Raw genomic sequence first — 27,938 nt, 5'->3', positions numbered from 1 at the left:
AACCAATGTCAGTTACGAAAAGTAACAAATCAACGAAAAATTGAAGTTACTCACCCGTGACGTTCCTCTGTGCCTCCTCCCTCTGGGCTCGAGCAGCCTCTTCGAGCAAGGACATGGAGGCTTCCTTCTCCTTAAGGGCAGCCCCCATGTTCTAGAGAGCCATCTCCTTCCCTTCGAGGGCCTCGCCCTGTTCCCGGAGGGTCCCGGTGAGCGCGACCACGACCACCTCTTTATCGAGGAGCTCGGCCTTCTGTTTGCTCGAGCGTCGTACTGAGGCGCCGCAGCTCAGCACTCTGCACCTCCGCCTCGCGAGCTCTCTCCTCGAGCGCCGTCCGAAGGCGCTGCAGCTTGGTGGTTTGCGCCTCGGCCTCCCGGGCCTTCTACTCCACTGCCGCCCTCTGGACGTCCCGCTCACCAGCAACCCGCGCCAGCTCCTCCTCCAGCGCCTGCTGACGCGCTCCCAGATCGGCCATTTTGGTATTGGCGTCAATGTTTTTGAGCACCAGCTCGGCGTTGTGTTGCAGCTCGGCGTTGTGTTGCCCAAGCTGGCTCATCTGGGAGTACAGCCGGTTCATCTCGGCGCTCTTTTCGCGCCAGATTTCCCTCAGCTGCTGCAAAGGGGGATGGCGTGGGTGAAGACACGTAAAAGCTAAAACCGAATCCGAGCAGTTTCCGGGGGGAAATATTTACCTGGCTGACCTGGTAATCCGCGTTCTGATGGAGCTGATAGGCGCGGTCGAGGGCCTGCAAGATCTCGCGACCGACGCCCATCTGCTTGTTCCAGGCCTCCTCCTCCTCCTGCTCCTTGTGGAGGAACTCCGAGGGGACCCCGGACAGGACGATCGCCCCGAGGTGGCTCCCCTCGGACGCCCCCGCTCCGAGCACGCCAGCACTGGCCGACGCGAACTCGGCGATGTGTGCGGCAGCGCTCGCCGCAGCAGCGGGGTCGATGTCCATCGAATCCCCATACTCCTCGCTGCTGTCCGGCAGCTCCACCACCGCTGTCACACCCCCTTGCGCCATTGGCTGAGGCACTACTGCAACGGTACCCTCGTCCAGGGCCTCCGCGGGCCCTGCGTAGGGGCCCCTTCCACCGCCAGCGCCTCTTGCGCCGTACCCTCCTCCGCGACGCCCCCGCCCTCGGCCCTCGAGGGCTCGAAGACGAGGGTCTCCTCTACACGGTCGGCTGGGCGCTCCTGCACGCCCCCACCGGTCTCTCCTTCCGTATCCGGTCGGGCGGCGCTGGCCGCGTCGCCCTGACCGGCCTCAACGTCGATGGCCGCCTGGGCAGCACTGCCGACACTGCCCTGGCCGGCCTTTTTGCCGGCATCGGCCGCCTGAGCAGCCGCTTCGGCACCATGCTGGCCGGCGTCGCTCTGACCGGCGTCACCCTCCTCCTCCTGTGCCCGAGCTTGTAGCGCCGCCTGGGCCCCTCGAGCCATGACCTCCCGCAGCCTAGCGGCCGCCGCCTCGAGATCCACAGCGGGTTGGGGCTGCGGTGCCGTGGGCGGCGTGCTGCGTGCCCCGGTCTTGAGAGCCTTAGCCGGGGCGAGCCGCACTACATCCTTGGGAACGGCCCCGGGGCTGGAAATCAAGAGACGTGAGTTGAGCAGGATCGAGAAATCCACCAAATACGTAACAAAAACAAAATCCAAAATACTTACCCAGATCGAGCACTCATGCTTCGCTTCCTCGTGGCGCTCCTTCGAGCCCGGGGCATCGAGCTGTCCCTTGAAGACTGCCCCGAAGGCGCATCCCTCGTGTTGGCCCGGTGGCTCGAGGCTGCCAGCACGGACGACTCCTCTCTCGTCACAGCCTCATCGCCACGGATCAGCACCTGGGGCGCGGGCGTCTCCTCGACAGCCGCTAGCGGAGATGACTCCCGCACCGCACCCTCAAGGGAGGGATTCGCCGATGACCCCACTATGGCCCTCGGCTCCTCTGGCGCCACGGTCGCTCCCTCTTCTTCGTCCCACAGGTAGAACGGTGGGGCGCTCGCGCCCTCCCCGTCCCTCCTCGGAGCGTGGTCCTCAGCGTCCGAGGCCTCCTCCTCGTCCTCCTCCGAGGACTCGGGTGTGGCGGGTTGCGGCTTCCCCTCCGCGCGAGCGAGCTTGCACGCCTTTTCGTGCCTCGCCTTCCTCTTCCTTTTCCTCTCAGCCTTCGTCTCCGCCGCATCCTTCCACCTCTTCATCTTCTCCGCATGGAGGCAATTGATCAAGCGCTGTTCTGGGACCAGGGGCCTCGAGGTGCCGCACCTCAACCCCTGTAAAACACACCCGAGATACGGCCAGGAAAGGGGAACTACACGACGCACGACAAGTTCGAAGCCAAAACTTACCAGGGAAATATACCCCGGCTCGGGGCGCATCTTGATCCTCCAAAGATCTGCGGGATTTTGGGGGAACTCTGCCACCGCGTACTTCGCCCTCCGAGCGACGTTGGTGTGAGAGAGAAGCTTGCTCAACGTCCTCGAGCCTTCAACCTTGCTCCCGGGGATGAGCTCGAAAATCGGCAGGGCCCTTTCCACAAGAGGGATAACCCTCTGCCGGTGGAAGTTCGCGATGACGGCCGCTGCCGTCAGCCCCTTCTTCGCCAGATGCACCAGCGCGTCGGTGAGGCCCTCGAGCTTGGCCTGTTGCGCTGGGGGCGACACCCCCCAGTCCCACTTTGGCGGTCGCTCCCGGAGAACTTTGTTAGTGAACGCCGGAAGCGCGTCCTTGTGGTTCCGAAGGTAGAACCACCCTCGGCTCCACCCGGCGTTGTTCGTCGTCATCTTGCTCGAGATGTAAAAGTTCCTCCGGGTCGGGCAAACATGGAGCGTCAGGCCACCGGCGCGCGCGTACCGCCTCGGCTGGTTCCGCGCGTTCTTGACGAAGAGTTCACCACGGAACAGATGGATCCAGAGGTCCCAGTGGGCCTCGATGCCGAGGAACCCCTCGCAGACGGCGACGAAGACCGCCGCCTGCGAGATGGAGTTGGGGCTGAAATTGTGCAGCTCCACCTCGTAGTAGTCGCATAAGGCCCGCATGAACCTGCTGACGGGAATGCCGAAGCCTCGCTCGTGGAGGCGCACGAAGCTCACGACATAGCCTTGCGGGGGCTTCGGCTTGGTCTCGTCCGGGTGCGGGGAAATCCACGCCGGCGCCCGCAAGTCTGGGTTCCGTGGCAGCAGCCGGTCGGCGACCAGCTGCTCCAGGACCGCCACGGTGGTAGAGGACTTCCCCCACGGCAAGGGCTCCTGGATGTCCGACATGTCTTCAATTCGAAGGGGAATGTGGGAGCGAAAGCTCTGGATGGCTAAGGTGCTTTTTTCTCCCTTCTCTCTCTCTCTCTCTCTCTCTCTCTCTCTCTCTCTCTCTCTCTCTTTCTCCTTTCTCTTCTTCCTTCCGCTCTTGGCTGCGGGCTCAGGATGCAGGGGAGGCGGAGAAGGCGAAGCAGAATGAAGGCAAATGGCCAGGTGAACCCAGAACCTCCCCTTTCTCTTCGTATTTATTCACCATGACGGGCGCACCCGCAGCCATGGCCCAAATCTACCGCATTGAATGCGGTAGATTTTGCTATCGCCGACGGATGGGCCCCACGACCACGGAGTCTCCCACGCGCGCACGCGACAATAAATGTGGCACGGTAACCGGCGGGCACGGCGCGACTGTTGCGCTATCCCATCCGTCAGCCGCCGCCCACGCCGCTTCGTCTGCCCGAGGCGGATGCCTGAAAAGGCGCGCCCACGTCGCCCGCTATCGGCAGAAGACCCGCGCGCGTGTGGCTCGCGGCTCTGCGACATTTTCAGATCACGACGGAATATTCCTTCATAGGGTCTCTTCACCCTCGAAGGAATCGCATTTCGAGGCCTTACTGATCAGGGGGTCGAAGCCTGGCCCTTCAAGGGGTTCGACAGGCGCCCCAGATCACCAGAGTCAGGGACTGCTGGGATGTGTCGTACAAGATACCCTCGAACGCGGAGTTCGAGACATCCTACGCAGTGTTCAAGGCCAGTCGAGGTGCCTAGAAGGGGGATCCCATCGAGGGAGAGCATCGAGCCCTCGAACCCTACCGAATGGGTTCGAGCCCCGCCTAGCGAACCCTCGCGAGTGCTTTATAGGACGTGTCTATGGACCACGAGCCGACCCCTATCGAACGGGGCACGGACATCCACTTGAACAACCCACTAATAGCTCACTGAAGCAGCCATAGCTCGCGGCCCGGGCATGGGTAGCATGGTGCGCTTCACCCCTCCTCCCTGCGGAAGGGCGACGAGGGTCGTAATCGAAGTCGATGGTTCCCCTGAATGCCTTCACACGGGCCTGGGCTTGGGGCTCCCCGCACACCACGGTTCAAACCACACCCTCGAATTAGTCGACAACCGTCCATTGTGGAGCTCCACGTGTTTAACCAAACCCTCCGCTGTTAACGTACGCTCTCCTGACGGTTAAACCAAGCGCCGGGCCACTGTACCAGCACTGAGAGTGCCGAGGCCAGCTGAAAGAGTGCCGATACCGGCTGAAAAAAGATGCTGGGCAGCCGCCCCAGTAAGGCTACACAGGGGGGCAGCGTTTATAGCCCTTGGATGAGCACAAACTCTCCTCCAAGGCCTCGGGGGCTACACCAGCGGGAGCACTGACGCACCCCCGCGAAGGTGACTTCACACATATTCGAGGGTCGTGACTCTACGTACACCCCTATACCCTCGGTGATCCTCCCCGCAGAGGAGGAAGGAAACTTTATTGCTCAATGCAAATAAAGATTACAAAGGGTCACCGGCGCGAAGCCATCGAAAGATACAAACACGTTGCCACCTACATGGCAATTTTCCCTGTCTTGGTGAGGAGCGAGCGACGAAGAAAGGCACCGAGCCCCTAGCTGACGCAACTGCGAGGCTGCTAGGGATGCGAGGACTAGCCCCCAGACCACATGGGTCCAGCGGGATGCTTCCCTTGCAAGCCTTCTTCTAGCGTCTCCTCCACCGAAGACCATGCGGGGGGTCGAGCTGGCGGACAACGCCCTCCGCACCGTCTCCCCGAGAGCAACCTTGTCGCCGGGGGGTGGGGGGGCGATACAAAAAATAGCCGCCCAGCCTAGCACTGACGCCATGGTCAGGCGTCTCCATCCCCCTTCAGGCTAGGGGACATCACGGAAGCAGGACCCCACGGGCCCAATGCTCTTCTGCTGATCCCACTGAACCTAAGGGATGGAGTGCACGCCCACTCCGGTCTTCCCCTGCCGCTCGCAAGCATTCTTCTACCGCCAAAAGCCTAAAAAAGCCTGGCCACCCCATCTGGGGGCCGGTCACAAAAAGGCAAAGGAAACATTACAAGATTTAGGCAATGCTGGAAGAAAGAGTTGGGAGGTTGGAGGGGAAAGGGAACCCCACGACCCCTATTTGTAGTTGCGCCGGGCACAAAGCTTCAAGCATGGCGAAGAGCGGAGGCTTGTATCACCCGTGACGACGCGGCGCTCCACGAGCAAAAGAGGTCCTCGGTCACCGCGCCGAGACATGACTGAACGAAATAATGTAGAGCTGAGCCCCTGGACGCAAAGCGGTGCAGCGTCGGCTCTGGCCGGCTGCCCTCGAACGGCGCGCCGCAAGGCGACCGGGAACGCCAGGGCCAAGGCCCTACGTGCGGGACAGCGCGACGAAAGCGCCAGCTGCCAAGCAGCGGGCGCCACCGTCGTCCTGGCCCCCCTCAGCTCGCGGACACGTCTTGTCCTTTAAACAAACAAACAAAGAGGCGCGTGCCTCGAAGTACTCCCCCCACGGGCGTACTATCCCGACCGGCGTGTTGTCACATCCGCCGGGCTGATGCTTAGGCGCGTCTGGCGGGTGCGCGACATTGACTGATCACGTCAAAAGGGAAATCCCCGAATTACCCTTTGGCCGAACCCACTGATTCAACCAAAGCCTCGGGGGCTACTGTCGGGTATCACAATTAGGGACACCCTAATCGGGGTACTAAGACCGCTTTTAAAAACACAAACACCTATTAAAGCAACTAGGCCCACGGCCTCCTTCCAATCTGGAAGAAAGGAAAGGATTCAATGAAGCCTAGCACGCGGCCCATTCACATCCCCCTCGAACCCGCGGAACGATCTTCGCCTCGCTCGAGGGTCCCTCTCGGGCCCGGTAGACAATCTCTGCCTCGCTCGAGGGTAGCGGATCTACCCTCGACCGGGTGACTCATTTTCCGCCTCGCTCGAGGGCCCCCCTCGGGACCCTCGACCGCGCAACACACTTTCGCCTCGCTCGAGGGTAGCGGATCTACCCTCGAGCGGGTGACTCATCTCCGCCTCGCTCGAGGCCGTCTCTTGGCACAAGGGACAAACGGCCCTGCCGCCCAACTGCCCGCCGTACGAAGGCATTAAAGGTCAGCCACTCCGCCACGGCACCGTGGGCGGGCGGCGTCAGGCCGCCATTTCCATAGTGGATGTGACCGGGGTCCCATCCGCTGACTTCGGTCACCGCTCCGCCATCCAGAAGGCTGTAGCGGCACTATGGACATGCAACGCGAGACAAGATGGGCTCAGCACGGCCCCCGTTCCTGTTCTGCCGACACCGACCATCCGGACTCCCCTCCCACTGGGGAAGGGGTCCGGTAACGTCACGTGTCCCCCGGACCTTCTAGTGCGTACGACCGCACTCCGACCAGGGGGTCCGGGGCCGTCCCGCGCCATTTCTGCCGCCGGGACACTACCGGACGACCGGCGTCATCTTCGCTGTACCAAGGACGAAATCCGGGACGACAGCGACGTACGCCGCTTTCCCACAGTATACTTCCTACAGTGTCCGACCACTGTACCCCGTGATTCAGGGGAGGACGGCGATTTCCACGCCCCACTCATGTACGCCGCCCCTCCTTGTGACTATAAAAGGAGGAGGCGGGCTCCCCTTAGCGGGGGCGGAAGTCGAGTCTGCGTGATCTCTCCGGCTTCTCTCTCCAAGAGGACGTTATGGAACAACTGAGCATTCCTCTCAACCGACTCCACTCCTAGCTGAGACTTGGGAGCTTCTCTCCCTCTCTCGCCTTGCTTGTACCCCCTACTACAAGCACTCCGGGTGCGAGATAATACAGTGCCCTCGCACACCCCCTTTGCTGGATGTACGGCCCCGCGGCCGGAACCAGGATAAACCGTGCGCTACTGTGATTGCCTCTTGCATCATCATCTGGGACGGGAAAACACGCAGCATTTACTAGTTGGGATCCGGGCCCCAGGTCGGGGCACCGACACGGCTGCACTGTGTACCTTGGTAATACGCAGTGCACAGTGAGGCCTGACAAAGGTTGTCCGGCGTGCCGCGGCGACAGAGCACGCCTCAACCATCCGCATTAAATGCTATGGGTGGGCGAGTCTTCGAGCGGAGGACTCGCGCATGAGCCCGCGCCCGTGCCTCCGGGACATGTGGCGGCTCCGGACCTCCACGTGGTAAGGGAGGTCCGGATGGACGCAGGAGGTCCCGGACCCCTACGGGGGGTCCGAGGCCTCAGCTGTCAGCTCGGAGCTTCCCTTCCTTAGGGACACGTGGCGTCTCCGGACCCATCCTCAGGCGAGGAGCGGGTCCGGGGCCGTTGGCCTGGTGAGGAAAGAGCCTGACCCGTGGGGCCTGGCTACTCCGCCCTTTACGCGTAGTTACGGATAACTACGCGGATCCTGCCTTGCCGCAGTAAGAGTGGGTATCCCTGCTACATGGTACCGACACATGTCATTCTGTTGGGTATTTTAGCATCACGAATAAATCCATAAGCGCACGGATACCGTTGTAGCTTTCACCTCAGAGTATTCCAAGGGTTATCGAATCCACAGGGAACGTGTGTGCACTAACTCCTACTCTAGTCGGTCCAAGGACACACCAAGATAGGTTGATGGGAAGAAAGGATTCCAAAGATAGCGCTACTGCTGAGTTAAAGGTCGATCTCTCAGGCACAATACTCGCTTCGGGCACCGGCTTACAACTGGTCTACCAGTCGACTCCGGCCAACAGCTCTACGCTATATCCGAACGTGGAGGATTACGAAGGACCAATAGGGCTGTCACCACCTACGGCGTACCTCTAATGAACCGTGGGATATAAGGCAAACAAAGGATAACCCGTAGCCTAGACACCACATCTATGCTATTGATTACTACTACAATCTAACTACGTATGTCAACCCGTAGCAAACTACAGCACTCTGTATGAATACAGAGCGACGCACCCGCGAGTAAGAGAACTGAACTCAATCAACTACAAGCACTACTAGCATACACTAAACCAAGTATAATACTAGAGATAGGAACCACGAATACTTACTAAATACCGAAGAATGTAGCAGCATCCGTAGAGGTACAAGCAGGGAGCAGAGAGCCGACACCCCGGCACTTCTCCCAAACTACTCTCTCACTCTCGTAGAGGTACAATTTGGAGAAGAGTGCCGAAGATCGGCGCCCCTCCTGAGTACCTCTACCCTCTCCCTACTCTAAGACAACTCTAAACAAAGAGAAGACTTGAAGTGAGTACTTGATGGATGTGAACTCCAACTTGGTGGTGTGTCTAAAATGGAACCCCTCCCCTCATATATATAGGAGGGAGCCATGGTGCTTTCGGCCGAGGATTGCAGCTCTACCCATTGGAACAGACCTTGGAAGCCAGTGAAGAGCTGCCACGTGTCAAAGATGAGGCGGTGAGGCCCATGGGCTAGGTCGGCCGACCTAGCTGGTTGGCCGGCCTGCCCGGGGCTCCAACCGCCACCAAATTTGGTGATTGGGCTGTCCTAGTGTCCCTTGTCCTAATCCCATGGGGCATGGCCTATCCTATGCTTGTTTGCTTGGGTATTTGGGCTTGTTTTGATCCGTTTTAGCCTGATTCTCATGCTCTAGTTGGTTGCGCATTTTGCCTTGATCTGTGGAGTGTGTTTTCCTACTCAGGAAGTGTGTTTTCTCCCTTAATTCACTTGCATAAAAATATTTACCAACACTCATGGAAATGGTTAGTAATAAACCCCTACCACTAGGTTGATGCTCACATTTTATGTATTTATGCAGGAGTTGACGGCTTAAAATTGGTACTTAAGAGCCGTTAACACATTCGAGACTCCAAAACCTGGTTGATCTTCTTGTGCGGAGATTCCAGCTTCTTCAACAGAAGATCCATCTTGGCAGCCAGCATATTGACACTGTTAATCTGATGCACACCCTTGGGATGGGCTGGTTGCTTTTCACCTCTCCAACTCTGGTTGGAGGCTATCTTCTCTATCAGCGTCTTTGCTCCCGCAACATCGACAGAGAGGAAGGAACCACCAGCTGCTGCATCAATGTGGTCCTTGGCTTGCTGATTCAGACCATGGAAGAAGTTCTGAATAATCAGCCATTCCTCCATGTCGTGATGTGGGCATGCTTGTATGTACTCCTGTAGACGCTCTCGGGCCTCTAGGATAGTCTCATCCAGTAGTTGCTGGATACAGGAGATTCTGTTCTGGAGGGCATTTGTCTTGCCAGCCGGGAAGTATTTGGCCAGGAATGCATTTGAATAAGCTTCCCATGTTGTGAATGCTTCCTTGTTGGAGTAAAACCACGTCTTGGCTTTCCCGAGCAATGAGAACGGAAATAGGAGAAGGCAGACGATATCCATCATAGTTCCTTCGGGGTTGATAGTGTCACTCACCTCCAGGAAGTTCGGGAGATGAGCGTTGGCATCCTCGGATGCCTTTCCACAGAATGGACTAGCTTGAGCTATGTTCACCAGTCCAGTTTTCAGCTCAAAGTCGTCATCGCTGGCTTGTTATTGGTTCAATCCAGTAGGAACGTGGCTACTGGACAGGGCTGAGAACTGACGAAGAGTCTTCTGAGCCATAGGTAATGAGGCTAAAGTGGATGGAGAACTAATAGGCCAAGTGAGTCTTTTCTGAGGTGGGATGACGTGACCTCTCACGGTCCTCCCAATTCTTTCTGAATTCGGGTTGAAGTTATTTAGTAGGTCGAAACCGGTCATGCGCTGCTCTGCATCAATCACAAGATAGAGAGAGCAATGGTAAGCCCGCTGAGATTAGCTGTGACAAACTAGTAAAGTTTATCAAACTATTTACAATATCTTTAGCCAATTGGTTCCCCAACAACGGCGCCAGAGATGTTTGTTGGCGTTTCTTATGCCCAATAGAATATAAATTCTGCAAGCGCACAAAATCATCGCTGTAGCACTTCACCTAAAGTACTAACTTGAGTTACTCTAGTCCGGGCGAGAAAACCCGTAAGATAAGATCTCGAAAACTAGGAAGATAACTTAGCCTAAGCTAAAGGATACAACTTCCGCGCTCGCGCTGAACACTCAGACTCGAGAAGATAAAGGAATGCGGAAAGTAAACCTGACTCAGAAAAGTAGAGAAAATAACTTATATTAATAAAGTCAAAAGAAAGATACAAGAGCTATAGTAAACTTCCGATGACTCCGGAATCCCGAGCAAGCTCGACTCGACTCTAACTCCAAAACTACTAACCTACTCTAGAAAGCAAGTGAGATTGAGCTCCAAATGGTGTGTGTTACAAGTGATGGATGGGGGTCCTATTTATAGTCCTCCATGGTCGGTTCTGAGCAGGTGAAACATGTGGCATCAGTTGTAAGCGGTTGACGTCGGTGTGCTTGTCTTCCACGCGAAAGCGGGACGCCAGAGGCTGCAAGGTGGGGCCGGCCGGCCTCCCCTAGGCTGGCCGGCCTAGGAGTGTGGCCGCGTGGCCACCGCCTTTATGTGGACGTCTCGGATTGTTCTCTGAAATCAGTGTAGCTTGCGTGGCGTTAACGCAGACAAGGCCAGGCTGGCCAGCCTCTCTCTGGCACGTGCTAGCCCTCCGTTCCAGCGATGTTGTGACTTGATGCTTGTGATTACTCCAGGGTGTTGGATCACTGACTTGGACACGAGTTCTCACTGAGTTGTGGGTCCTTTGATCCTTGTGCAACCCTTTCGGTCCATTCGAATGAACCGATATCCAATCCACGACTCAGAGGCAATTGAATGTGTCACATTGCCCCTGGATCGAAGACAAAGCACAGTCTTCAGGGGTGCCAGGCTGGTCGGCCTGGTTTTGTGCCCATTTTCGTCCTCTTTTGATACATGTTTACCTGAAATCACAACTCATCCAAAACTTGTGGAACTTATTAGAATTAAATAGAATATGAAAGGAACATGGTGTAAAGCTCAATTTATTTCCGAGAAGTTGACGATCAGAATGTGAAATAATGGCCATCAACAGCTACCCCTAAAAATCATTTTCAAAATTCCTCCGAAAATTCTTTTATTTCAAAAAGAGCTGCAAAACTGTTCAAAAAATTGTGCAATTTTTACCATAAGCATGTTGTGACCTGTATAACTGGAAAAAATATCAATAATATAATTCAACACCTTTAGTGTTAAAGAGTGTTGAAAACACAAAGTTAGCCTTAAATTTATATGAGATAGTAGTGACATAGATATATATTGTTGTTTCAACACTTTTATTCATTATATGCTCTGACATATGATTTTGATATTTTTTTTCTATGTTACACATATCACAATATGCCTATGGTAAAAGATTTATAATTTTATCATGTGTTTTGCTATTTTATTTGTATTAATACAATTTTCTGAATAATTTGGAAAAATATTTGTAGAGGCGGGCCAGGCCCCCACCGCCCTAAACATGTATTTGTAGGGGCGGGTGGGGGCCCAGCCCACCCCTATAAATGAGACTCCTATATATACCAAGACTTATAGAAATTTTTCATCCTCCACCTTCTTCGCCGCCTCCTCATTTGGACCTCCCGACGATGCCTCCTCCTCCTCCGCCTCGGCGCGCGGCCCTGACCTCCGCAGCCTCTTCCTCCGCCCCAGCACACGGCCGCGACCTCCGCCGCATCCTCCTCCGCCCCGACCTCTGGCGCCTCCTCCGCCGCTACCGCCGCCGCCGCTCCTCCTCCTCCTCCGCACCGCCGCCTCCTCCACCGATGCCGCTCCTCCTCCGTGCTACCGCCTCCGTCGCCTCCTCCTCCGCCAACGCCGCTCCTCCTCCTCTGCGCCGCCACCTCCTTCTCCTCCGACGCTGCGTCGAATCTTTCTTATCCTCCTCCGGCGCCACCCCTCCGCCCCGGCCCACGGCCCCGACCCTTCGGTGCGTCCTGCTCCGCCGCTGCCGCCGCTCCTCGACCTCCTCTGTGCCGCCTCCTCCTCCACCTCCGCCGCTGCCGCGCCAAATGCGCCGTGACCTTCGATGCCGCTCCTTTGTCTCGGCCGACGGCCCCGACCCTTCGGCGCTGCTCCGCCGCTGCGCCGGATCTGCCGCCACCCCAACCTCCGGCACCGCTCCTATGCCCCCGGCCCGCGTCCCCGAGCCTCCGGCGCCGCTCCATCACTGCACCGCCACACCGGTTCCGCCACCGCCCCGACCTCCGGTGCCGCTCTTCCACTTCCTCTTCGACATGGTGAGCTCCCACCCCTTCCTCTCCCTCCCCTTCCCCTTGCCACGCCTCCACCCCACGCCGAGCCGGCCATGTTAGGGTTAGGGCTAGGGTTACAAGATGTGGGGCCCTGCTGTCATCTCCTGTTAGGGTCAGGGATTAGGGTTAAGACTTTTTTCATTTCAATGTGATTGGGATTACATGAATTAGTGAATTTTTGTTGCACTACAAATTTCATTACTCATATTTACTCAATGTGAATATTGTTAGATGTTTCAAGGTGGCGGTCGTGGCCTTATGGACGATCCTGATGCTCAACAGCCAGGCATACACTTCCATGAAGCCATTGCCTTGCCACTGGGTGATCAAACGCGTAGAATAATTCCAAATGTTGTAAGATTCATTTGTTATTTTCATATAGTTTTACCTACACTTCAATAAATTCTAAATCTGCTCACATACAATGCAGTTTATCAACCTTACTAGATGGCTTAAAGATGTTGTCAAAGGTTTGGATGGTACTACTCCTGTGCCGCGACTCGAGCTTGTTCTGCAACCGGATTTCAAAAAGGTACATATTTCATTTCAAGTACCTGTTTGACATGCAGATTTCTCCTCGATAGAACCAGGAGAGGATCCGATCTCCTCGACGATACCCATAGTTTCAATTGCCACAATGGGTGGAGAGGCACAGATTATGACAACTTAAGAGAGGCTAGCGGTGGAGGCCTGCCTGCAGCAGCTTATGGATCATGGGCACTTTGTGCCCGACTTTTCATATTTTCGAATTAAGCAGCTACAGACGAGAGAAAGCAATGTTATTCTGACTACAGAGTACAAGATTTTTTTTTAGTCATTGTTAACTTTAGTAATGTTGCATTATTCTTTCAACTTTCATAATGTTATTATCACCTTTCATGATCTCATCGATGGTGAATCTACAATTGTGGTTTGGGCTATTTTGAATCAAGTCATGGACAACTTAGGTTTGACTTACATGGGTGGAGAGCCATTTTTTACTAGGGGTTTAAGGTTCTAAGTAAAGCTCTCCATTTGCAGGACAAGTGTCACACCCCAAAATTTCCATTTTGGGTTGTGAATATATTTTCGAATATAATTATTCATCTTGTGAATATTTTGTTAATTTTTCAGAATTCTACGGCATTTATTCTCAATTCTCAGAAGCAACCCAATAATTTTGGAAGCTTCTAGAAACCTTTCTACGAGCTCCAAGTGTTTTATTTGGATCCGTCGTGTCCAACTTCATCTCTGAGATTATTTTTTCTCTCCGTCTCTCGCCGAGCCCAGCTGCCCTCGGAGGCTGTTTTCTTTTTTTCCTTCTCTCCGTTAATAATAACCCAAGCCAGGCCAGCTGAGCCCGGCCAGCAGGAGCAACCGTCTCCAACAGGGTCTCGGCCAACCCTTGTGCCGCCGCCAGCCCCACATCCTTTTTCTCCGGCACAATCTCAACTCAACCAGAATCCAAGTCGTGCACGCTACTCTCATGGGCGTGTGTACGCCACCATCTAAAACACGAAGCCAAGCCCTTGCGTCTTTTCTTCTACAGCCGTGCGCTGCCCGCTGCTCCCCCCGCAGCCCCCTGCGCATATCCTCCTGCATCGCCCCTGCCCATCTGTCTCGTGCAGCGCATGGCTACTGTAGCGCTCAGCTCCTAAGTCTCAATTTGAAAACAGAGAGGGAGGCGAACCAGCTTAAATAGCCGATCTCTGGGAATCTAATAACTCCGGTTCGAACCTTTTGCGCGAACCGAGGACGAAAGCACCATTGAGTTATTTAGCAAGTGTGGTTTACTCAACGTGTAGAGTAGATCTTAGCCGTTTTCCCGGGCCGGGTCGTTACAGGGTATCAGAGCTATACTCTCGCGGTTTCACGCCACGTACGGGCAGAAGTGCGCGTACATGAGCACATTGTGCACGTGGGAACACAGATGCCACCAGCATGTGGACGGACACACATGGGCTGCTGGCAGTGAACCCACGGACGTGGCACATGGGATCGTTAGCACTAGACGCATGGGATGTGGTCAAGAGAGGATATCCTGCTCCTTTTGTCCCGTATGGGTAAGCTGGTTCGACAAGGACGTCGAATCCTAACAGGGGGAGATTATCACGGCCCACGGGCCGACTGGGCCGCGCGAGTTACTATAGCGCCGCGGGGCTAAGCTCCCTAGTCCCGAACTGAAAACAGAGGGGGAGCCGAACCAGCTTAAATAGCCGGTCTCTAGGAAGCTAGTAACTCAGGTTCAAACCTTTTACGCGAAGCGAGGACGAAATCGCAAAAGAGTTATTTAGCAGATGTGGTTTACTCAACATGTAGAGTAGATTTTAGCCATTATCCCGGACCGGATCGTTACACATCTCCCCGTGCGGTCGTGCCCCTGCAACGAAACAGATCGCTGCTGCCCGTGGTCACGTGTGAACAGGCCGCCGTTGCATCCTTCCGATCAAGATTTCGGCCGCCTCGGTGATCCCCCGCCGCCGGTAAGCCCCAAAACGGAATCCCCTCCGCCTCCTCTCCGATTTCCCCCACTCACTTGAGTCCCTCATGCAAGGAATCGGCATCAATTTGGACCGCCAGAGCCTCCGGCGGCCATGGACAGCAAGACAGGAAGCTACGAGCTTTGCACAGTAAGGCCCCTAAAGCATCCTGTTTTCTTTAGTTAATTCTTGTGTCATGCATTTTTTGCCGATAACTCCCCTTTGAAGATTAGGTCCCTGCAGTTCAGCCCAAGCCATGCATCGTTGCATATTTAACTCTGAACACATCACCTGTTTGCAAATCTTTCAATAGCTGTATCTTTTTAACCGTAGCTCCGCTTTCAGTGTTTCTTGCGGTCTTGCGATCGTAGTTTCCATCCCTATCCTTTAGTGCATTCTTGTAATGCTTTTCTTTTGTTTAGTTCTATATTCTTAGTTGTGTTTGTTTTACTTGTTTCTTGTATGTTTGTTCCGATGCTTGTCGTGAGTAGAAGGACGTTGTTCGAGAGCTAAGAAGATGAAGAATTGCAAGAACAAGAGCTGAAAACTCTGACCAGTTATTATCTGAATTTAAGGCAAGTATATTCCTTGATCATACTTTGTTCTAATAACTTTTATTTATGCTTGCATGCATTAAATTGATGGGTACCAATTATCCTTATTGATTATCCATGTCCTTGAATAGCCGGGTTTCTTTTATAAAATCTTTTGGGTATTTTGCTTAGTTGCTGAAAAATGGTTATGGGAGGTTTACAACAATGATACTTGAGACATGATGCTTTACTCTATACACTTTTGGAACGATATTGTGAATTTGTTAACTTGATTAAAATCAACCATGGAGCGACCACCCGGAAAAACAGCGCAACCACAAGGACTACATGGCTCTGGTCTTGGCTGATTAATTAGATTTCTCTAGCTTGTTAGTAGCTTACCGAAAGGCGCAAAAGGGGGGACTAGGTTCAAGAGAGGTACTCGCCCTGCCAAAGGGGTTGGTACGCCTACGGGGTACACTCGTTTTGGGGGAGGGTGCACTCGCCTAGCGGCTAAAACCTTAGCGGGCTACTACTGGTTAGGGAATCTTTGTAAAGGCCTCGTAGCGACCCTATGCAATCACACCTAAGGAAGTATGGTATTGTGCCTGGCTAGCACAGCATGATTGGGTCCAAAGTTCTTTTGAACTTTTACATGACTTGTGGGTAAAGTGTGCAACATCTATAGAGTGAAAACTGATATATCAACCGTGCTCACGATCAAGAGTGGCTCGGACCCTCACATGTCTACTTAATTGAAATCTGAACTTTAATCTAGATATTTAATGTTCCAAGCTTGATTTATTACTCAGTTATCAACTTCTTTTATAAATATGGGTTGGTTCATACATGCTTAGTAAATAGTTGCTAATGACTCAATTAAAATGCTTAATGCTTTGTTCAGCCAGCATTATTCCTTGTTCTAAGCCTTTCATGTCATATATCTCCAATATACTTGCTGAGTACGACATGTGCTCACCCTTGCTATACCAACACTGCTCAGAGAAGAAAGTGCAATGAAGCTGAAGATGCTACTGAGTTCTAGGCATATGCAACCCCCGGTCGATTGCCTGTGAAGTGTGGAGCCGTCGTTTCCAGGATAAAGCTGTGTATCTCTGATAGACTTTTATTCGTTGTAAGTCTCTTTTACGTGACATTGTTGCTCATTATTTCATTATGACGTCGCTATATGTATGAAACTTGACCCTGGCATACATATAGTTATGCATTCGGTTTTCTTTTAAAAACCGGGTGTGACAACAAGTCAGCCTAACACTCCATTGTTCGATATGTGGTAGGTATTGGGAAGTGCAGGAGAATGCACTTATTCGTGCTCTAGTATGTTTTGATGAAGTTCTAGGCTGGACGATTGGAAACCTCGACTATCTTAGATATTTACGGTTCCGAGCATTTCAGTAGCTTGAAATTTGTAATATGCATGGATATACCGCTACTATTATCATTGAACAGCTTGTACCGCTATTCCTTTATTTTATGAAATTTGATTGCATTGTTATTTGAGTGTTGGATCCGAATGGGTCAATTCAGACCTAGCTTGGTAGAACAATATATATAGCGGGAATTCAAACCTTAAAAGACACCGAGAAACAAATTAAATTCAAATTGCTTTTTTTAGTGAGCTGGAAATTCATTTTTAGGGGCGGTTCACCCCTTGACCCGCCCCTGAAATTTTTTTTGTAGGGGTGAGTGGGAGGGTGATCCGCCCTACAAATTCATTTGCAGGGCAGGTTAGGGGATGACCCACCCCTAGAAACAAGTTTTTAGGGGTGGTTTCATTACCCATCCCTAAAAATAAGTATTTTTAGCAGCGACAAATAGCAACGGGTGCACTACTTGCACCTAAAAATGTGTTTTTACCCACCCCAACAAATGCATTTCGTAGGAGTGCATATTCATTGAGTGTTATTTTGATTTTTGGCATACCTGGTGCCCTTGCAAATATGTCATTCAATCTAGTGATGCCCCTTCCTTTGCTTTTCTTTTGTGATTCATTCTAAAAATCAGAAGCTAAAAGGGCAAACAAAAAAAATCAACATGCAGAAATTCATTCTGAAAATCAGCAGCTAAAAGGGCAAATAATGTAGAAACAGTACCATCATTGTCACATAAGAAGTCTCCAATTGATTCGGAATCATGATCTTCACCAATGTCCTCATCTGCATTCTCAACAGGATTTCTTGGTGAGCTTTTGTGCAGGTTGAGTCTAGTTGCTCCAAGGAGGTGGCTATGTGGAGATACAAAGTCAGATAGTCAACTCAAATTTAGCATGCAAGATGCTATTGAGCTTTCCAATAGAGAATATGCACATGCAAACGAGTTTAACAAGATATTAGTAAACTCAGTATATGGACTGAACCAATTTATCACACTAAAGATTGCAGGATTAAATTCGATAACAAATTTATCGATAGATCTTGCCTTCTTGGATGGGGGTGCTGCTACTTGTGCTGGTGGATGTGGCCGGGTGGTGGACTAGGGTTGGTTGGCCACAATTGAGTTCTCCTGACTGTTGAAGCTGGGGAGGCGAAGGAGTTCCGGTTGAAATCGAAGGGAGCCTGGAAGCCGTCAGAGCCTGAGGTGTAGGAGCTCTTCGTCCTGGAGGTGGCAGAGGGCTGCGAGTGGGCGGAGGCCAATCTGGTGGAGGGGCAGCGACGGGGTGGCCCTGTCTTGGAGAGCTCCCGTTGGCGGCGCAGCTCCTGCTCTGCTGTGCTCGTCTTGGAGGAGGTGGGGCGACAAGCAGAGCTCTGCTCCCGGGCGGAGCGGCGCGGCGCGGCTCCTCCTCACCCGCGGGTGGCGTGGCCCCGGGGGCACGCGGCGGCGCGCCTCCTCTCCCGTGGGCGGCGCGGATCCGGGATGCGCTCGCAGTGCGGGACCGCCCGGTCTCCTGCTCTCTCGTGGGCGGCGGCTCCTGGACGCGACGGCCGGCGGGGCTGCAAGGTCTGGCGGGCGCGGACGTGGTAGAGAGGGGCGTGAGATTTGATTTTGGCGGCTCGTGGGATTTGGGAGGGGAGCAGCGGGCAGGCGGGTGAAGATTCGGGGGAGACAGTCGAGCGCGCGCACAAATTTGGGGAGAGAGCCAAGCGCGCAGATGAGATTTGGGTCTGGGGCGACTGCACGGCGCCGGGGAAATTTGGGGAAGATGAAGGCGAGCGCGGGATTAGAAAATTGCGCGCGAGTGGGTCAAGAGCGTGCGATGGGCCAGTGGATGTACGCCGACGGATAGGCGGTTTTTTCATTTTTATATTTTTTAAAAATTAAAATTTCAAAAATATATGTCCATTTTGAAATATTTCAAAAATACCCCCGGTCGCCCCCCTAGGGCGACAGGCCTTAAGTGAAATTTTTATTTTTCAAATTCGCAATCAAGTCCCTGGAAATAAAAAAAAATCTGTCGCCCGTTGGGGGGCGACAGGGGCCTGTCGCCCAGCCCACGGGCGACCGCTGCTGGGCCCAGCCCACGGGCGCGGCAGGGGGCCTGTCACCCCCCCCCCCCCGGGCGACCGGGGGTACCCCTATATAAGCTCAAGCTCTCCCCTTCCCTCCTCATTTGAGCCCGAAAATTCCACCAAAAATCCAGAAAAAAAGAGAGGAGTGAGGAGAAGGAAAGCGGCGAAGCCCTACCGGATTCAGCACTTGTGATCTGCAGGTTAGTACATTTAGTTTAAATATTGTTATATTTAAGTACTACGTATTTTAATATGAGTAATTTGATTTAATTAGTGCTATAGTAGAACCATTTAAGTAGGAGTTCAATGATACTTTAGTTAGTTACGTAGTAGTAAATTAGTTTAGAAAATTAGTAGAACCATTTATGCAGTATAGAATTTGAGTGTCATCACGTAGTTATGAATACTTATACGTTGTAATTGAATTTCATACTTAGTTTTTACGGATTATTGAATAAGGTAGTGAAGTAAAGAGTATAACTCGATAAGTATTATGTGATATACAGATATGTCGAGCAAGATGCAGTTTCAAGTATTTTATGGTGAATACAATGTTATGTATGGGCCAAATGGAGTAGATCTTTCTGCCTTTAAGCGCACATCTAGCGGCATAGATAAACCTCTGGAAAGGAGTTTTGGTTCCATATGTAAGTGGCTGCAGCGTGGGTTCCATGTTGATCCGTTGACACATGTGATCACTGTCCAGTCTCTTGTTAATTGGGAGGTAGAAAGTGAATTATGGGAATTAATGATGATACACAGCACTGATGACTGGCAGAAGTACATGCAAGCAGCTCTAGAGCGTGGGTGGCCTCTGGTCATTCTTGTTCAAATTCGGGAGAAGACACAAAATGAAATCCAACATTGTGCAGATCAAGGAACTCCGAGTATTCGAAGAGAGACCAATTATGTTGAGCAAGATGAGTCAGAAGAGACAGAGAACCAAAACATGGGACCACAGGGCCTTGCTGATGAGGGAGAGAGGATACATAGCATTGTGGACGAGATGGAGGCAGAAGACCAAACCGCAATAGAGATGGAAGAATGTGAGGACTCATCTGATGACGAGCAATACTCATTGTCAAAAGAGTGGAAAGAGCATGGTTTTGGCAGTCATGTCGCAGAAGATGTACGAAATCAGGAGTGGGAGTACAGAGGGAATGAGGTAGTGCAAGGTGCAACATATCCAAACATTGAAGCCGTAAAAGATGCTGTGAGACTATGGGCAATCTCATTGAAACGAGAATTCAGAGTCGTAAAGTCTGGCAGTAAAGAATATGAGGTGAAGTGTGTGAATGCTGGATGTCCATGGCGAGTACATGCATTCAAGGGAAAATGGAAGTCAAACTGGAAATGTTCCATTGTCACAGAGCACACTTGTTTGCTGTCAGAAGTTCTTCCCTCGCATCGCAATATATCATGCGACTTTGTTGCAAAGCAAATGTATGGGTTTATTATGGACAACCTAAATTATGAGCCAAAAATGATTGTTCGACACATTGAGCAGACTTACCAGTACACCATCAGTTATTTGAAGGCATGGCGGGCTAAACAAAGGGTGTTCGAGATGTGGTTCGGCACATACGAGGCATCATATGATAATCTACCTCGTATGTTATCCCAGGTTGCTGCTAGAAATCCTGGAAGCTTTTATGACACATACCTTGTACCAGCCGTGACTAGGGGACAAAGAATTATGCAACGAGCCTTCTTTTGCATAGGTGCTTCTGTTAGAGCATTTCAGTTTTGTCTTCCGGTGATCTGCATTGATGGCACATTTTTTACTGGAAGGTATAAAGGTCAGATACTCACCGCAATCGGTGTAGATTGCAACAACCAAATTGTTCCGCTCGCATTTGCATTTGTTGAAAATGAGAACATAGACAGTTGGTATTGGTTCCTTGAACGAGTGAAGAATCATGTTGTTGCTGCACGTACAGATGTGTGCCTTATTAGTGATAGGCATGCAGGTATCCTGCAATCAATACTGAAATTGCAACGTGGAACTGCGACAACGCCTCTATTATGGCCTGATGTCCAAAACAGGTGGTGCATTAGGCATATGGGTGCAAACTTTTATGAACACTTCAAGAACAAGGATCTTAAGAACCTGTTTAAGAGGTTGTGCACCCAAAATCAACAGAGAAAATTCAATGCATTATGGCAGATGCTTGATCAGTTGACTGCAGAGCTAGTGAAGGTAAGGGCATCAGGAGCAGGCACGAGTCAGGCTGCAGAGGCTAGGGATTCAATTGAGAAGCCATTTTCACACTGGATTCGAGGTGCACCTAAGGAGAAATGGTCATTCCTTTATGATACCAACGGAATACGGTATGGTATTCAGACAACGAACCATGCAAAGTGTTTCAATATGGTTATGCGTTCTTGTCGTGCCTTTCCACTTGTGGGAATTGTTGAGTTCATTATGTATGGGTGCATGAAGTATTTCAGAGAGCGTTACACGACTGCAAGCATAAACATCAGCAACCCCCAAATTCACTTTTGCAAAAGAGTGACACAATATATGCAAGAGAAGATTGAAAAGGCCAAACTGCACCGCGTCATATCTAAAGGTACAATGGAGCATAGATTTGAGGTTCTATGCAAGGATAGAAGTGGTCGTGGTATCCGTAGAGATAGAGTGGTACAGGAGAGTTTGATTACAGTTGATGGCAAAGCATTCTGCTCCTGCATGAAACCTAAGTTATTGCATATGCCATGCTCCCATCTCATTGCGGCATGTGCAGAGTCTGCGTTACAGCCAGGACTATTTGTTTCACCGTACTTCAGCAAGGAAGTAGCTGTATCCACATGGGGACATGAGGTATAAGGGATTGGAATTGTGGGGCCTTTCACTCAGGATAATGAGAATAAGATGTTTATTCCTGATCCAGCCACTAAGAAAGGCAAAGGCCGCCGTCAGACACGTCGTATTCGGAATGGCATGGACGAGTCGGAAGCAAGCAAGGCACAAAAGCGTTGCAGCCAATGTGGATCATTAAGTCACAACTACAAGAAGTGTCCTCAGAATGCACTTCACGATGCTGCTGACGTCGGTCCTTCCGGAAGTCCCAGAGATGGAGCACCTCCTACGTTCAGACGAGCATCGGCGAGAATTGCTCGTGGAAGGCATTCGGTGTCATGATCCACAATTGTATTTCATTATTTGTAATATGTAGTAATGAAATATGGCAGGTATGTAATGAAGTATTATTGTATTTATGTGTCCAGTTTGTATGAAATATATATTTACCTATGTGTTCTCATATATTTTTGAATGCAGGTATGGAGATGGACTCCTTGCTAGACCCAGTGATCGACTCGAGCCACAGGTCTTACTTTGCAGCTGTTGAGCACCGAGCCCTAGAGGTGCTACGTCCTCATCCACCCGGCGAGGCGATCTCTATACACCACGATTGGTGTGACCGGTATGTAATGAAATATTATTGTTTATCACTTATGTATTGGCCGATATTCCTTTGTTTCGACATTTTTTGTTTTTTTGCAGGTTACGTGAGGCCGGCCTACTGACTCTGAGCCGTCTTGTCGAGGTTGGGCCTATTGAGCTCGACCGATCTCTCCTGACGGCGCTCGTTGACAGATGGAGGCCGGAGACACACACGTTCCACCTCCCGTGTGGGGAGATGACTCCTACGCTGCAGGACGTGGCCTACCTCCTTGGCCTCCCTATCGTCGGGGAGGCTGTAGGTCCGCGTGTGGTGGCGGCCTCATGGAAGGATGAGCTGGAGGCCCGTTTTGCCCTGGTTGACCGTGTGGAAGAAGCAGGTCCGATCAACCCGCACCCGCGAGCAGCAGGTCCTTCGAAGACCTGGTTCCTACAGTTTACAGTACGTATTCATTCCATTTATAAATTTAATTGTTACAATTCACATATTCCATTGATAGTTGAAACCATTAATCTTAATTGTTTATGCAGCCTGCCCTGTTGGCTGTGGATGCCGACGAGTACAGTGTGACCAGATCGCCCGGCACCACGTGGAGGCACTAGCTGGCGCGGTGAGTCTCTTGATCATATTTGCATATATATATATATATATATATATATATATATATATATATATATATATATATATAATCATATTCATAAGATAATTCATGTGTTTGTAACTTTACTGAATTGATGCAGCTTCGCCTTTGCAACATGATGGAGACGGACTGCTCGACTTACCTGACGAGGGTACGTGTCGGATCCCCAATGACCCAGTTTGAACAGACAGAGTCATGGTCGAGGCAGCGTGATTAGTTGCGTCAGGTAGCGCACAACTTCGGAAGCCGTGTGCAGTACGAAGACAGCCACGGGTCGTCTCAGGCCTCATCGTCGTTCCCGTGTCCGTCGACCATGCACGGGCCGATGTCGCAGTTCTTCCCAAGTGCAGGTAACGTACATATCTCTTTAAAATTACATCAAGTGTTCCTACATATTTACTAATATCACATACAGGATACGATCCAGCTACTGCGTTCGGCCATACTGGAATGTTTAGAGGGACAGCACCAGTTGGCGGACCATATCCAGGGATGGTACCGGGGCCACAGATACCGGCGTACACAGGTTAATTTATGTTTCGTATTTCCGTTTCTACATGTCATTACGAAATATACGAGCGTACGCTAACATCCACATTTTTTGCGTAGGATTCTACCCCGATGCGGGCGCCGGACCTTCTTCTTCCTCCTTTCGACCAGATAACGAGACATTCACCTTAGACGACTTCGACAGCTTGAGTCCAGAAGAGCCTGCCGCGCAAGGTGACCCCGATGTCTTTGGGTATTCACAGCTAAGAGGAGCACCACTTGGGATCTCTCAGTAGCAGACACCGCAGCCCCTTGCGCGTCCTGAGCGACAGGTGACGTCTCCGGATGTTCTCACGTACTCCGAGGGACATGTCCGTGCCCAGCAGAGGGCTAAGAGGGTCCGACGCCCTAGGGGTGGTTAGATGTATCTGATGTTTATTTGTAATGAGATAGCTGTGGACCGCTTATTTGTATCCGATGTTTATGATTGTGGTAGGTTACTTGTCATTTGTTTCTATAGATATTATTGATGTGAACTTATTATGTTTGTGGGTTCCATAATGCTCGTGAAATAAGGGAAGTTCTTGCGATTTTTTCCGTGATTTAATGAAGGACAAGTTACGTGCGGTAGGAGTTAGCGGCCGAGATCTTGCCGACGATGATGACGAATACACGCTCGAATAGCTCAAAATAGGTCCCTGGAAAAATAAAAGTCCCTGGAAAAAAAGGGGGGGCCTGTCGCCCGTTGGGGGGCGACAGGTCCCCCCCTTTTTTTTCTCCAGGGACTTCGTTGCAAATTTGAAGAAAAAAAAATTACACTTTGGGCCTGTCGCCCTATGGGAGGGCGACCGGGGTATATTTTTGAAATATTTGAAAACGGACATATATTTTTGAAATTTTAATTTTTAAAAAATATAAAAATGAAAAAACCGCGACGGATAGTTTGAGGCCCATATTTGCTATTGGCAACAGATGTTAGATGGTAGGTTCCTAGATGGTATAAGTGAATAGAAATACCGACTGATGGTCTGTCGGTGAAACTTGAATTACCGAGCGATGGACGCCTACAAAGCTTTACCAACTGACAGTTCATCGCTGTTCTTCTACTTTTGCCAACACACGTATGACAGAATTTTTAGGCTGTGGTATAGTGATATGAGCGTCCCATCAGGAGACACGCGAGAGCTCCCCAGCTCGGCGGGTCAGCGGCGATGCCCAACGGCGGCATTCGCACCTCCGCAGATTGCGGGGTGTCCAGCCGCACCATGAACGTCGTGCGCCTCAGGTGCCACTAGGCCACGCCCTGCACGCCGCCGACCATGATGTTCTCCCCGGGTTGTCCGCGCCGGCGAGAGGCGGGAGCTGGGCCACACTGACCCCGCTTGTGGGATTGCACACGCAGAGCTTCATCACCGTGTCGGTGTACCACTCCTGGCTGAGCTCGAGCACGAGCCAGCCGCTGCGGGTCCCTAGTGGGTGGGCGTGCTCGAACAGCCTGCGATGGTCGCCAGAAGCAAAGCAAGCACGGCGTCCGCCAATGCGGTCCAGGATGGGCGCCGCAGGCCGATTAGCCTCGCGGCGGCGGCCGTCGGAACAAAGCAAAGTTGTTCAGCGTTAGTGTAGGTCCGCCGCCGCCTGCATGTGGTGGCTTCGGCGTGCTCCTGGTGGAGGAAGGGCAGGGATGGCAGGGCACTGGAGAGCACTGTTGACGCAAATCTGGTCAACACACGAATGTGCTAGCATGCGCAGATCGCAATCGATCTTCACCAGCAAAGCCACATGTAGACCAGTCAGATTGGCCGAAGCAGAGATACTGCAAAAACCTAGAATCACGAGCTCGGAAGGGATCCCGTCAGAGCTTGCAGATCTAGGGTTGTTCTGATGTTAGCAGGCCACACAGAACACCCTCGAATGCCATAGAGACTCAAGAAGAATAGCAGAGGGGATTGGAAAGGCAGTGTTAGAGATAAAAGTGAAGGATAGATATATTGATTCGATTGGGATCTCCTCGATCGGTCATAACTCTTCATATTAATAGGGTGGGGTGGTCTGTACCCTTTAGGAGTCGAAACCCTAATAAATCCCATATCAAAATACAACTCCTAACTCGGATGGGGCATTTCAGACCGGTCAGACCAGTTTGACCGAGGTGCAGATCTTCCGAGAGGCATAACTTCCTCATCCGGACTCTAAATTGGGCATTACACATATGCATTTTGATCCTCTCAACAAGATCTATGCAATGGTGCAGTCCAATTGGCAATTTGACAAAGTTACCCAAACCGGTCTGATCAGTTTAAATGACCGATCTAACCGGTTCGCCTAGACTGTCCAGCAAATCTTGGTATTTGCCAAATTTGGGGGTCAACAAGAACGAAAGCGTCCTTGGACATGAGGAAGGACCAGCATCGGCACATGGCAGCGCAGCAGACAACATCGGCCGAGCTGGAGAGCCTGGCTAAGATGGGCGAGAGCGCGTCGTCTGGACGGGGAGGGTGGCGAGGGCCGCGCCGCCATCTTCATCGTCATCACTGTGACACGGCTATGAGCCGCCGCCGCCATCGATGCAGAAGCACCGCGCGGAGCCAGTCTCTACGACAGGGCGCGGCACAGTTGGTGCATCATGCACGGCGCATGGGGCCAGATCGACTAGATTTTTTGGTAGATCGGCAATTACGGACGAATTGGGTTGAAAATTCATTTGGGTCCAACGAGGATAAATTTTATAGCCGCCCAGCCGCCCGCACCTACTTTGGATTTGGGCCTGTGTCCGTCTGCTGGGGCAACGACGAGCATGTATTTTTTTTCCAGCCAGGAAACTTTTGCCGAGATACAAGTGATGCATGTGTTTTCAAATCTCCCTCAGTTACTTGTTTCAGAATATAAAATCCAGTTTTGCATATTTTGTCCATCTAGGCAGTATGTATTGGGATGGCAAAATGTATACTCCATTCATATTGTAGACTCTAAGAGCATGTTTGCACAATAAATCTGTATGATATAGTTGGCCATTTAAACAATCCATACAATAAGTTACAATGTATAAACTGAAATGTAATAGTATACATACCTATCTGGTGAACGTGGATCCTCCATGAGAGCAGAAGATGCGATGCCTTCAAGGCCTTGAACACCTTCCATGGCGGCTGCTCGTTGATCCATGGAAGCGGCGGTGAGTGGTATACTTGTATCTCCTGCATAAGAGCAAAAGCAACTAAATCATGGACAGATGGAGTGCTAAAGCAAATGAAATTAGCAAAGGATGATTGGGGTGCAGTCCATTGAACTAAATCATTCACAGATGGAGTTCGACCTATATGCAATAAACACCCAAATGTAGCTTTGGTTCATTTATCCAGAAAATTATACAAGTCTAGCATATGAATGCAAAGGAGATGTGTGTTCAAGATGTATACCAACTGGGATTCGTAAGGCTCCTCCGCCAGACTTGGCCTACCTTGCCGCAATAGATAGGCGGACGATCCACAAGCAAAGTTCTACCTTGATCGCAAATGAAGCTGCCGTGTTGCCACACCATCACCGGCCGGTAGGGCTTCGCCACGACACCCTTCCGCCTCGACCACGGCAACGTCAACCTTCGCTCGATGGCTACTGTTGTTGCTGCCGGCCTCCACAGCCTTGGCATCCTCCTCCTGCTGCCATCCGCTAGCTGGGCGTGCCTGCACTACGGCGGCTTGCACAGCAGGTAGGGCTCTACTGCCGCCTTCAGTATGAGATGAGTCCACGAGGAATTTCCGTCCGTATGATATGAGTCCATGAGGAATTTCCGCCCCACGTTCGCTGAATAGACGCGGGAGCCGAGGTCGCATCCTAGCAAAATGAGCCGAGGACGCCGAGATGGGGTGCGCGTGGAAGCCGTGCCGAGCCGCGTCTGCGTGAAGGAAGAGCCGTTCACTGCACCACCATCTGTCAGATTGGAGATCGATGCCATCGCGTCAGGGAGCGCATGGGAGCCTGGGCAGGGTTTTTCTTACCGGTAACCAAAAAAACCGGAGGTCACCTAGAAACGCGTTTATCGGATTTATCGAAAAATTCTCGGATTCATCGTTTTGTTTTCGGATGAAATTTGAAAAAAAAATCCCTCATTTTGTACAGGGAATAACATAGATTACTTCCAAACAATCTAACAACGAAAACTTTGCTGGAATCGGCAAGCACGGCTGAAATCCAAGAGGCTCACCTTCTCTGGTAGTTTCTAGTTTGGTTAAGCAGTGCTGGGCTGCTGGCTCCGTGCGTCGGGGAAGCTGGTGCTAGCGAGGGCGGGGGACCGGAGCTAGGAGTCCAGTGTCCCGGCGTCCCAGCGACCTAGCGTCCCAGCACTCGAGCGGGCGGCCGGGCGCAGTGCTGCAGTCGCGTAGAGCGGCGGCCAGGGCCGTCGTGCAACGCAGGCCGCCGTGCGTCGCGGGCGTCGCGGGCGGCCAGGCGCAGTGCCGCAGTCACGCAGACCGGCGCGCGGGGCCGTTGCGCGGGAGACTGGGAGAGGCAG

General features: G+C 51.9%; 3 long non-coding RNA genes across 3 annotated transcripts; 2 read left to right on the top strand and 1 right to left on the bottom strand.

Moving 5' to 3' along the window:
- The first annotated feature begins 14,804 nt into the window (after positions 1-14,804).
- Positions 14,805-16,016, top strand: LOC120644167. The gene is made up of 3 exons (XR_005663470.1): positions 14,805-14,898; positions 14,970-15,045; positions 15,387-16,016. It is a non-coding gene; the product is annotated as an uncharacterized LOC120644167 (long non-coding RNA).
- Positions 16,017-16,154: 138 nt separating this feature from the next.
- Positions 16,155-16,944, top strand: LOC120644166. The gene is made up of 2 exons (XR_005663469.1): positions 16,155-16,563; positions 16,727-16,944. It is a non-coding gene; the product is annotated as an uncharacterized LOC120644166 (long non-coding RNA).
- Positions 16,945-17,392: 448 nt separating this feature from the next.
- Positions 17,393-18,614, bottom strand: LOC120644168. The gene is made up of 2 exons (XR_005663471.1): positions 17,543-18,614; positions 17,393-17,456 (listed from the first exon to the last, which is right to left on the bottom strand). It is a non-coding gene; the product is annotated as an uncharacterized LOC120644168 (long non-coding RNA).
- Between the last annotated feature and the right edge of the window lie 9,324 nt (positions 18,615-27,938).

The sequence above is a fragment of the Panicum virgatum genome, chromosome 8K (genome assembly GCF_016808335.1).
Source record: "Panicum virgatum strain AP13 chromosome 8K, P.virgatum_v5, whole genome shotgun sequence".
NCBI classification, from domain to species: domain Eukaryota; kingdom Viridiplantae; phylum Streptophyta; class Magnoliopsida; order Poales; family Poaceae; genus Panicum; species Panicum virgatum.
This window is presented reverse-complemented; position numbering and strand designations above follow the sequence as displayed.